This window comes from Neodiprion lecontei, chromosome 3 (assembly GCF_021901455.1).
Source record: "Neodiprion lecontei isolate iyNeoLeco1 chromosome 3, iyNeoLeco1.1, whole genome shotgun sequence".
In the NCBI taxonomy this organism is placed as follows: Eukaryota; Metazoa; Arthropoda; class Insecta; order Hymenoptera; family Diprionidae; genus Neodiprion; species Neodiprion lecontei.
This window is the reverse complement of record NC_060262.1, coordinates 17,317,863-17,329,396: the sequence shown is the minus strand read 5'-3', so window position 1 is coordinate 17,329,396 and position 11,534 is coordinate 17,317,863.

Here is an 11,534-nt window from a genome sequence, read left to right as displayed (position 1 = left end):
TATCAAGTGTTTATTAGATTCGTGTACCTATCATTTTATTTTTTTCAAATAGAGTATCTAATAATTGATGTTGTACACGAAAAAAGAGCGCTGAAACCGTATCTTTACCCAGTATCCTAAGCTCCCGATTTACAACTGGCTTAGCCGCTTGAACCCGGATTCTCGCAAGCGATGGGTACATCAACCTGACCCACTTCACTTAAGGGGTATGGCCACAGTAGAAGGCATAAAATCATGTGTATATTCGAAATTTTTTTTTTTTTTACACAAAAAAAAAGTTTATTCATAAAAGTATCAAATAAAGTTCTTTAAGTATCAAACTAAATTTTTTTTAATTCTTTCAAAATGAAGATTGCCGCCCACAGCGCGTTTCCGGTGGCGCATTTTTTTTTATGCTCCGCTGCATGCAAAATTACGTCCGTAATTTTGGACCTCAAACAAAATAAAAAAATTTTCGTTATTTTACATCTAAATATGTAGAGAAGTACGTAGGATTTTTTGAAAATATTGATTTTTTCAAAAATGGCGCGCATTTGAACTTGACACCTTCATTTTTTTCGAAAAATTTCGTATAAAATTACTCAGAAAATGACAAGTTTTTAATTAATCAAAAAACCTCTAGGTACTTCTATGTGAAATGTAATTACAAAGAATGTGTCAAAATTTGAAGTTAATCGGATAAAAATTGTGGCCGTGATTTTGAATGCAAATTTAAAAAATGCTGTTTTGAGAAAAACGCGTTTGAAGTTTTGAGTAGTATAAGAACGAGAAAACGAGTGTTTGTCGACTAGCGTCCTTCTCAAATGCTTGGCTGTGCTTAACTAACTGAAAGAGACGTTCGACAAGTGCAAACTTGTCTAGACTAGTTAGTAAATAAATGATTTCAATAACATCTGCCGTATACCTACTCTAGTCCCCTAAAGTACCTTCCCTTTAGCTCGCTGCGGAACAGACGGCCTTGTACTAAATTCGAAAACCGAGTACTTAGAGATTTTTCCCCGACATAATCTTTTGGGACATCGTTTTTGAGGGCCTAGAGGGCCATTAGACCAAAAAAAAAATCGATTTTTCGAAAATTCTACAGTGACCTAAAACCTTAATAATATTACTTATTTTTCCTTGATTCTTCACTACGACCTTTTCTTCAACCTCGCCCTGTCCGGGAAGTCCCAAAATGCACGTTTTCCAACCATGTTCCTAAATGTGCTATACACAAAAAATTAACCTTCAATGTTAGGAGCTATACATTGTATATAGACGTATTTGACTGGACCATTTGAACATGAAAATTTGCTTGGAATAGTGGGAAAGTTATACTCGATGATGCGATGGATGTAACAACGATTCGTAGAAAAACCTCTTCCGAAGGATCTTTGGCAGCTTTCTGCGCAATCTGAATAAGAGAAAGTCTAAACTACTAATCTCAGTAGGTATAACTACAAATAATAGGTTTGTTGTCTACCATCCGTTATATTTATAGCTCTCGGAACTGTCTCGTCTTGCATATCAAACATACAGACAATCGTACGCTGACGTATAACGCAATACATGAGGGAAAATTTCGCAAATAAGTGTACGTGAAATATTTGATGTAGTTATGTATAAATTGCATAAAGAAATGTGACCCCATTAAGTATTGGGCCGCGAAATCGCGATGCTGTGCGGCGGAAAATGATCGTCCAACAGAAGCACCGTTGAATATAACTTCGTACTTACCACAAATATGTACCTGGTTAAAATTGGCAACACAACTAACTCGGAGTTCGTTATCGATCTGAAAAATCTTTTATTGTATATTTTGACAGAATTACCATGCTATTCCATTTCAAACTTTCCTTTCTTTCTCGATAGGTCGAAAATTTTCGGAGATGTTAGTAATTTAAATATCATTCAATAATGTCAGTGACCTCAAAACGGAACTGTAACACCTAATAAGTATAACGACTTTTACAATTCTTATCTATTAACGAAAAACTTGACTATTATCTACGCGATGCGCTTACCAAATCGGGGAAACGAAACAATTTTTATATCAAAACCGAGGTACTTGCAGTGAATTCGCCCTGCATACCGACCGTGCGTTGTATATCTTCATTGCCAATGCAGTTTATACAGGGATTTTACAGTTAAATTTGAATCACGAACAGCGTCAGAGACGTTCGGGTCCGTGCCGGTTCGGTCACCGTTGACCCGCTGCGTATTTGCCCTCGACTGACCTCGATGCGTCCACAGCCTGACCTACTGCGGAACGAGGCTCGTAACTTTGCACTTGTACGTGTACCTGCAACGTATGCGTAGGCACAAATACGTATTTCGTACGCTCGCAACTAAGCCTCGAACGGAACCTCACCGCCGTAGGATCCATGCCTGGAATTATCATCACATTGCCGGCTAAGAACAGAAACGAAAAAAACTATTCGGAACATTAAGGGGGTGTCCTAGTCGTTTTCGACTTTGTCGTATGTATCTCGACTTATCCAAGTTCACGTATCTCAAACGCAAAAAGGGCATAACCACCTCGTTCTGTTACAACACAATTCTGAACAAAAACACTCCGATGCATTTGTATTTCAGGCAGAAATGAAGAAATGGTATGGATTCTACGAAATCGAAATGGTAAATTTGAAGAATTCGTGCCGTTTCTTTATTTCTACGCCAAATTAAAATGCGTTGGAGTTTTTTTGTTCAGAATTGCGTACAGAATGGGGCTGTTAAGGTATTTTTCACGTTTGAGATACCTGAACTTCTGTATTTGAAGATTTATACGTCAACGTCAGAATCGACCAAGGCATCCCCTTAATAATCCCGATGTACGCGTTATCCGCGGCCTTGATTATGGCCAATCTTGCTTTTTGTTTTCTTCTCTTTGTACTCGTGTACTTCTCCTTGTACTACTTGTAGCTCCAGATTCTGAACAGGTGGTTTTACACACGTTAGAAGGTAGACGAACGTTGATACGAACATGCATTCCTCAACGGCAGATTGCGTTCGTGTAATTTAATACAATTCGAATTAGCGCGTCTGACTTGAATTGTTCTCACGGGTTTCTATCTCATTGTCAGAACTTCTTCTTGCTGTTCGCCACAATCCTCGTTGCAGTATCCCATCGAACGTATTATGAATATACAGGGTAGGCAAAAAAAAAACCGAATCACTTTAAAATATGAATGAAATCCAAACCCGTCGACTGATTTTTAGAAACTGTTTTTGCTTGATATTAGACGCATACCTAAGTCTTTCATTTTGCAATTGAAAATGTGAAAAGTCTGTATTCCTTGCTAAGATACATAGTTTTAGAAACCGGGTTTTGGAAAAGTCACTAGGAGGATGAAGAAAATTAATATTAAAGAATGTTCAACTTAATATTCACCTTAATTTGTGATTCAAAGCTTAACACTGGTATTACAGTAATTCTCCTAGATTCTTTTCATATGACATGAAACGATTCTTGTTACACTACAGTCAAAACGCGCGGTTTGAGGTTCAAGTTCCATTTTTGGTACATTATCAAAAAAGTCGGACGTAAATGATGTCGAGAGCTTGACCAAAGTTGATTTAACTAACAGTTAATTAGAATTCAATCAGAATTCAATCAGGAACGATCGAAAACTAGGTAGATAAAATGAACATTTGCGAGATTTTTCGAGACGGCGTAAAGTCAGACTTTTTTAATATTGGCGAATTACGTTTATTCTAGTTTGTTCTTACTCTTCAATGCACGGAAATTTTGAAATACGAAAGATAAGAATAAGAAGAAACACACATTGTTGTAAGCTTTTTATCATTAATTGAACCAAAATAAATCCGTCTCCAAATCATAATTTAATATGGAAATTATGTTGAACTTTTTTCATTAATTTTTTTCATCTTCCCAGCAACTTTTTCAAGATCCGTTTCTCAAAAGCATTTATCTTAGCAACAAATGAAGATTATTGAGATTTTCAAAGACGAAACGAAAGGTTTATTCTACTAATTTCATGCAAAAAAAGTTTTTAAAAGTCGGGTAACGCGTTTTTATTTTATTCACGTTTTAAATTGTCCCGTTTTTTTGGCCCACCCTGTACATGTTGCAGTATGTGAACCTCGCGGGATAGCCTTATTCTAGGTTATCGACTAGTTTGTTGAGGGGGAAACCCGTCTTTGAAGAGCGGAAAAAAGGTTTTTCCTGATTTTATTTTCGCAGTAATAATTGAGGACCGTGTGTGTTTTTTTTTTTTTTTTTGATAACTTTAAAAATGATGTCAAGAGAGTCGGTCATCCAAGAATCGATACTTTTTATTAATTTCATTCGACATATTCGCGCGTCGAGTATTTATCAAATCATTACGTATGTTGATAAGCTACAAAAATCTCTTTAAAAACATGGAAATAAAAAATATTGAAATTACGAATAAAGTCTTAGATATTGAAACTTAATTTAAAAACTCGCTTCAAAACGGTTAAAAATCAAGTAGATTTGATCAATTTTAATCTGCCATGTCTCATTTTATGGAGAAGACTATAATTTACTACGAAGTTTCTGAAACAGATTTTTTCCAGTAGTCAATTCAGTATTCCCATTTATTGATCATGATCAATCATATCGGGGTAATGCTATTACTTTCAATATCTAACCATGCCAATATGCGATAAGAATGTGTTACAGTGAATTTATAGGAAACGAATCCGATGTATTTATAATGCACACGTTTCATCTGCTTTACGTTTATAATTAATTCTATTTCGAATGAAACGTCACGGAATTAAATTTTATAAAAACGTTACAAATTTCGGTTCATATCCGTAGATGAAAGAAAATGTAAATATTCCGAAACACATTTCTATCAGCTGATTTGAAACGAGAAGATTACTTGTCGCACTGTTCGTTTCACTCGCTCAAGAACCTTTTTTGCAAGGAAAATCGAATTCAAAATTCACTATAATGCTCCTGACGTTTATTTTTAAATTTCGTTTCTGCAATTCTTAAAAGGCAGCAAACTCGTAGCTCATTAGGATGACTTGAAGCAATCCTTTTTGGAATGTCTTCGAAATTTTTCAACAACTAAATTTAAGCACAGTTGTCATTACGAATAACAAACTTGACATGGTCAGAGACACATGTTTGTTTCCACCGCAATAATATCAGTGTTTGACGAAATTTTATTTTCCATCAAGTAGGTCTTAAATAACAGACGGACGATATAGCGGTATACAAACAGTTAAAGCATGGAGTCTTCGTCACGTTGCCGAAGAAAAAAAAAAAAATACAGCAAAACCTGGAAATTGGAGCAGCAAATGTATCCGCTTCCGGATCACCGTTCGCCACAGAGGCGAATTGGCTGTGTATGTATATGACATCGGTTGCAGATATAAGGTGACATGCCATATTGAAAAGAGCAACAAAGAAAGAAGCGTGACTCGAACTTCTCGATCAAAGAAATACCGGCCCAATTCTTTCTCCCCACCTCGGTCGATTACTGACCGTCTCTTGCCCCTCGATGTCCTCCTCCTCTAACGATTCTCGTTAGACGTTCTACGCATTTTACGGTATTATAGGTATTCAGACTAGAAATGTATCGGTGAGAAACGGCAGTGAAATCACGAATAAGAAACGGAAATAAATCGGAAAAAATAGATTGAACATCTGACAATACTTAGAATTAGATGCATCGCATTCCGATTGTAAAAACAGTAAATTGTACGGTTCTAGGATTAATTACCAGAGAGTAACCAAATTCTCGTTTTTCAGTTTGCCATGACACTTGACATCCATTGCGAGTCAAACGATCTATTTTATAGCGACGATTGTTTACGAACCTGAATCGATGAATCATTATTGATTTAGTGAATTGGACAGAAATGTTGATTATAAGATGCTAGACTTGCACAGGAAACTAATTAAATTTTCTAAATACTCACACTTGCATAAATTTCATTGCTTCTGAGTTGACGATAGTCCTTAAAATAATCACCATATGCACTGTATGTACAATATGAGATTACGACGAGTGGTACCGAGGTATATATTATTCATATGTGCGCACAAACACACACACACACACACACACACAAAATTTCATGTCAGTGACACAATTTCATTTGTTATAGGTAGTAGGCACCAAATTTTAGTAAGATGGATATGGCTACAAGACGCTTCAAATACTGTTGGAATTACAAGAGTATGTGGCAAAAGTAACTATTCAATGTGATTGTAGGTGTCAGAACTAGATTTTCTGGTTATAGCAAGATTAAATCTGTTTATTTATTTGACTAAATTTATTTCAATCAAATAACTCCTTATATCAATTTATTCTTGATATTTTAATACAAGTTTATCGATACATCAATGCAGTAAGAGAAAGAACGTTCAATGAGAGAACTATCTTAAAAGATTTTTATCCTTAAATATGTGACACAATAACTATAATTATACCTGCAGTAACAATATTATCGTCAGGTTTACGCTGCGTGGATAAATAATGTACAGCATAACTATAAAAGTATAAACTGATGAGAGTGTTGAGCCTGTATTACGTTTTACTGTAAAATCATATGATATAAAGGTAACTGCAAGTTTATCTCAGTGCTGATGAAATTTTATACCTACCTTACTAAATTCACTAAGTTCCTGCCAATCAAGAAATTTCTCATCTGCAAAAATGTTGAAGTCGAATCTTGCAGACTTTATTAAATTTCGATTGCTAAGTATAATTCATGGCTCAGATTGTTCAAAAAGCGACATTTTCAAGTGAACCCACGACTCTAAAACTTCATTTCATGTCACGATTAGCATTCATTGCTTCTTCACTTTGACGCACAAGAAATCACGCAACCTATAAAATTCGGAATTATAGATTTCATATTCGCAACCGCCCGGCATGATTCCGTTGTATACGTAAGTAAATATGTTTCAGAAAAATCACAAATTCAGTTATGCGACAGATTGTGAGTAACGATCAGGTAAGAGGAGCTAGCGTTTCTTTTCAATTTTCTTATTCGTGCTAAAATATTAGAATTTCACTTTTCGCTTTTATCCGAAATGAATTGATTTGCCACACTGACAATGAGACTAAAACTACGTAATTGAACTACATGAAATTCTTCACTTAAGGTGCCAGCATCACAAAGGGGTGAATTTCATAAGCGCCACAGCAGAATCCAAATATTACTTGAATTAATACCTTTTAAACGTGAAAAAAGTTGAATATTGCTTATCGATTCATTAGCTTATTCGAAAAAACTCGTTTGAAAATTGCCTCAAACCTTACAACTCTTCCAATGTACGTGAAAACTAAGACGGAACTCATTTAGTGTCGAAATGAAATATCTCTTCACACCATTAAGTTTTTTTACTAACAATCTAGCATCCTTATGAAAGACACAGCGTGAGGCTTGCTTTTCGGTAATCTCTACTCTTCAGAAACATCATCATTAATCTACTGAGAGTAGTTCTCCTGTTATATCCTGTGTCCAAATCAGAACTTCGTATTGTTCCTTAGAATTATTCGGTGGTGAAGTGATCTACAATTTTGCATACATAGAAAGATGTATTCGTCAGTTTTGAGGATGGTCATGACTCGTGAACCAACCAAAAATTCAAATTTTTTAATGAAGAAAACCAATCTGACTCTAATGGGCTAGTGAAAAAACCTTGATTACTAAAAAATTATGAGAAAGTTCTCGAACAACTCACAATTATAACTGGTGTGATGAAATCACCGCTGAAATTTTTAACAATTTCGGCAAATTTTCTCGCAAACGAAGTGGTTCGTGAAACTTTAACCACGACTTATTATGATTAAAACTAATCAACCAGATTTTTTTGTTTCTTTTTGTTTTTTGATAATCTTAGGAACATCTTTAGGTATGGTCCGGAACCTCCTCCGTATATTTAAATTTTACTATGTTCCACTTTGAATGATTTCGTGATCGCGCGCCGCCTTAATTAAGGGACGGTTTCCTGAGGCCGAGAATTGACCTGTTCCCGAATGAACCAGAAATGATAAGCTGGAGCATCGGATATAGCATTTCTCTAAATGGTGCCCCACCTGTGCGACGCGCACCAGGAGGCCGAGGCATAGGTTTACCCTCGCAGTATTTGGGACACGGGCTTTCAGTTCCTTCGAGGCTCACTTACCAAACGGACGCCTTCTCCTCGGCCTCGAATTCGTTGCGTGCCGGTTATCACGTCTCTTTCCATTGAGGAGAACATTCGGTATTTTCACCGTAATCGTGATATTGACGCTCTTGTGTGGCGGCCGCTTGTCGTTTAATACGACAAATCTTTATCAGACCGTCTGTGTATTATTTCGGTAACGGGAGAGACGATGTTTGCTTATATTTCGCTACGTACGTATAGAATATGAAAATCTAGTACCTTGTATACGAGGCATTCCATACCAAATCACCGAGCTTGTGACCCTGATCATTCCGCTGTTTTTTTACTTTTGCTTGACATATCACAGTCCTCACTCCGAAAACCACAAAAACGTTGTGTTTTTCTTCAATTACGTTCCAAATTTTTTTTACATCCGATCAATCTAATCAAAAAAACAATCATCATTTAGTTATTTAGTAAATTTAAACGAGTTCTGTTACAAATAGTGAACATTTGAAGACAAAAAGGGAAATGGGACACCGAGTCCGGCTATTTTTTTTTTTTTAGAGAACTTTTCATCCGAATCATTTTTGCATAATTATTTATTAAATTTCTGGTGGATAAATTGTAAGGAAAATTTGTAACTACTGATCAATCAAAGTTGTTAAGAGGCTAAAAATTAAAATCCCTTTGTTGAAGAAAAAACGAAAAACCCTTTGTCATACTCCCGTTTCGCTCTTAAGATCATCAATGAACATCACAGAAATGAGTTACTAAAAATTAAACCATTATTGTTCTTGAAAAAGCTTAATAGTCTGCAAATAAAAATGTCTGGGTTTTGCCGCGAGGACTGTGATCGATGTAAGAAAAGAAATCCGAGAAACAGTCCGCGTCACAGATTACGTGATTTGACATGGAATGTTCCATATGTACAATAAGTGAAGTGTTTCATTCCGAACCAAACAAAAACATGCGATTTTTGTCCAAACTCCTTTCAATTTTTTTTTATCTTTTACGGAATTCTAGTTCGCCTTGTCATATTTTCCGCGCGAAACATGATTTAAAAAGTCGGGAGAAAATCATGATTGTTTCTTTCAATTGAACCTTGAAACACACAAAAACGCAATAAAATCCAGAAAGGTTAGCATAGCCGGCCGACCAATTTGACGTATAGAATACCATAAAATGCGTAAAATATGTACAAATGTGGCTCATGTTCGCAAGTTATTCAATACGCTGGTGCAAAATGATATTAGATTATACCATACAGAGCCTTTTTTCCGCTGTGAAATCGTTTTCTAGCCTAGAAAGAATTAGTATTGTCAGTCCGAACGTACGCGAGAAACTCTATAGCCGCAACCATTGATATTTCGTAACTTGGCCTCAATGTTGATCCACGCGAAGAATCCATACCTTATACTCTTGATACCATTTTCTTGAGTGGTGCTATAAAATTATCGATATGAAAATCGTGCGGAGATATTTTCAAATCAGTCGTTCATTTTTAAACTGTCGTTTTTTCCCTTGCTGTTTACTCATTATTTTTTAAATATAAACTTGAAAGTTCATTGAACCCATTTTACAAGACACAAAAATGCTTCACAAACCAGAGGTAAAAACAAGGGAATTTAACAGTATTTACTTACGAGTATGAAATAGTTGAGCGGTAGACGAAATTAGTGCTGCGTTGACAAACGAATAACGATGAGGATTAGTTATTAATTAGGACGTGTATATCTGCAAGTTGCAGCGTTTGATTAATTTTCCACACATAATTAAGCAAGATAAGCAAGGAAACGGACTAGTCGATTTAAACAACACAAACTGATGATCTAGTTGAAGTTTACCAATCCATTAGTAATCATACAATGAGTTGTACGTCGCGGATATGCCAGAAGTAAGTTGACTAACGAACTTGAGAGTGAGATTGATCATACATCATATATTTTATTTAAATTGATACGAACAATTGCAACTCGTTACGGAAGATGCTTTTTGCATCTGTGCAAAGTGAAAATTTCAAAAGATACAGTATAATGTTTCTTAGCCATTTTTAACTCCAAATACTCACCGTCGGAAATTTTTAGAATTTTTACGATTATAATGTTCACTTGATGTTCGAGGTTATATAACTGCATTTGTAACATAATGCAACGATATAAACTCTTGTCAGTCAAACCGTATGTGGTACAAATCTGACTGCTTTCACTATAAACAATACATCGTAAGCGCTTAGTGACATCTGGAGATTATCATCATCAGTTCCGTTGGCTGAAGTTGTATAAAAATTGCTAGCCCTGGATTATTTTTCGTAATGGTTTATCGGGTCTGGGCGGATTTTGGGGTAATTCGACGACCCTGCACTTACCGACTCGTTCTTTGAGAGCTCAATGTAAATCGAGTCGGCATAGCAGAGTACTGCAATTTTCTCCCCTGTTCTTCAGCTCCTCAAAGCGGTTCATAACTGTCCATAAATCTAACAGTTTTTATACATATTCGGTTAACGTCCGGTGAATCATCAGTTGGAGATAATTTGTTTGTGCCGTTGACTGAAGACTGCCAACAACAACCAGCTATGGGTATTCTTTTGAAGCAAATGAAAGGGATCCGTGGGCTCGGAGGTAATGGCAGTGCCCTACACTTATCGACTCGCTCATGAGGCTTGCAATGTCAGTTGAGTCGGTAGCGGTAGGAAATTTTTGTATGAAACCTCTCCTCACCGTCCCTCGTCTAGTTGCGCCGAGGTTCAAAATACTTCGTTTAGTGTACTTACATTTTTATACAAGTTTATAAAAATGTGTTAATTTCCATTATAAGTAACGCGTAAGAAACATACTCATTTCAATTTCTTTGCGGAATTTTCGAAAATAATCGCCATTACGGTCTTATGTCGCGGTGCTAATGCCAAACTTATTTATACACCCTTTTGGCTATCTAAAGCCAAAAGGATGCAGGTATATTTTTTTCCGATGGCAATCGTTCCGTAGACTTATTTTCATATAGATAAACCCATTTGGCTTTAAACTTAGACATACGCTCTGTTGGCTTGAAATTTTTTTTTTTTTTTTCGATATTTAACCTAAAATAGGTTTACGGAACGATTGATAATGAAAAAAAAAAAAAAAAAATTTAAAACTAAGAAATATAATAAGTATAGGCCCTTTTGGCATTATAGCACTGCGGACGTTCATGCTCGCTGTAAAGACGCTTTTAAATCGAATCTTGAAAGCGCACGTATAATAGGACGTGAAACACGCTTTACATGCCATTGAACACGTCCGTTCAAATGGGGTACAAAACTGCGCGTGACTTTCATTGGTAAACGCGCATACTACCAGCGAAAAAACGCATATAAGTAATCGTGTTAGCTTTGTATGTCATTGTCAGGGTCTGGATTCTCCATGATGGCCTTAAAATTTTCGGCGACTTCCGTTTGCCCAGGATAAGTCGAGATTAC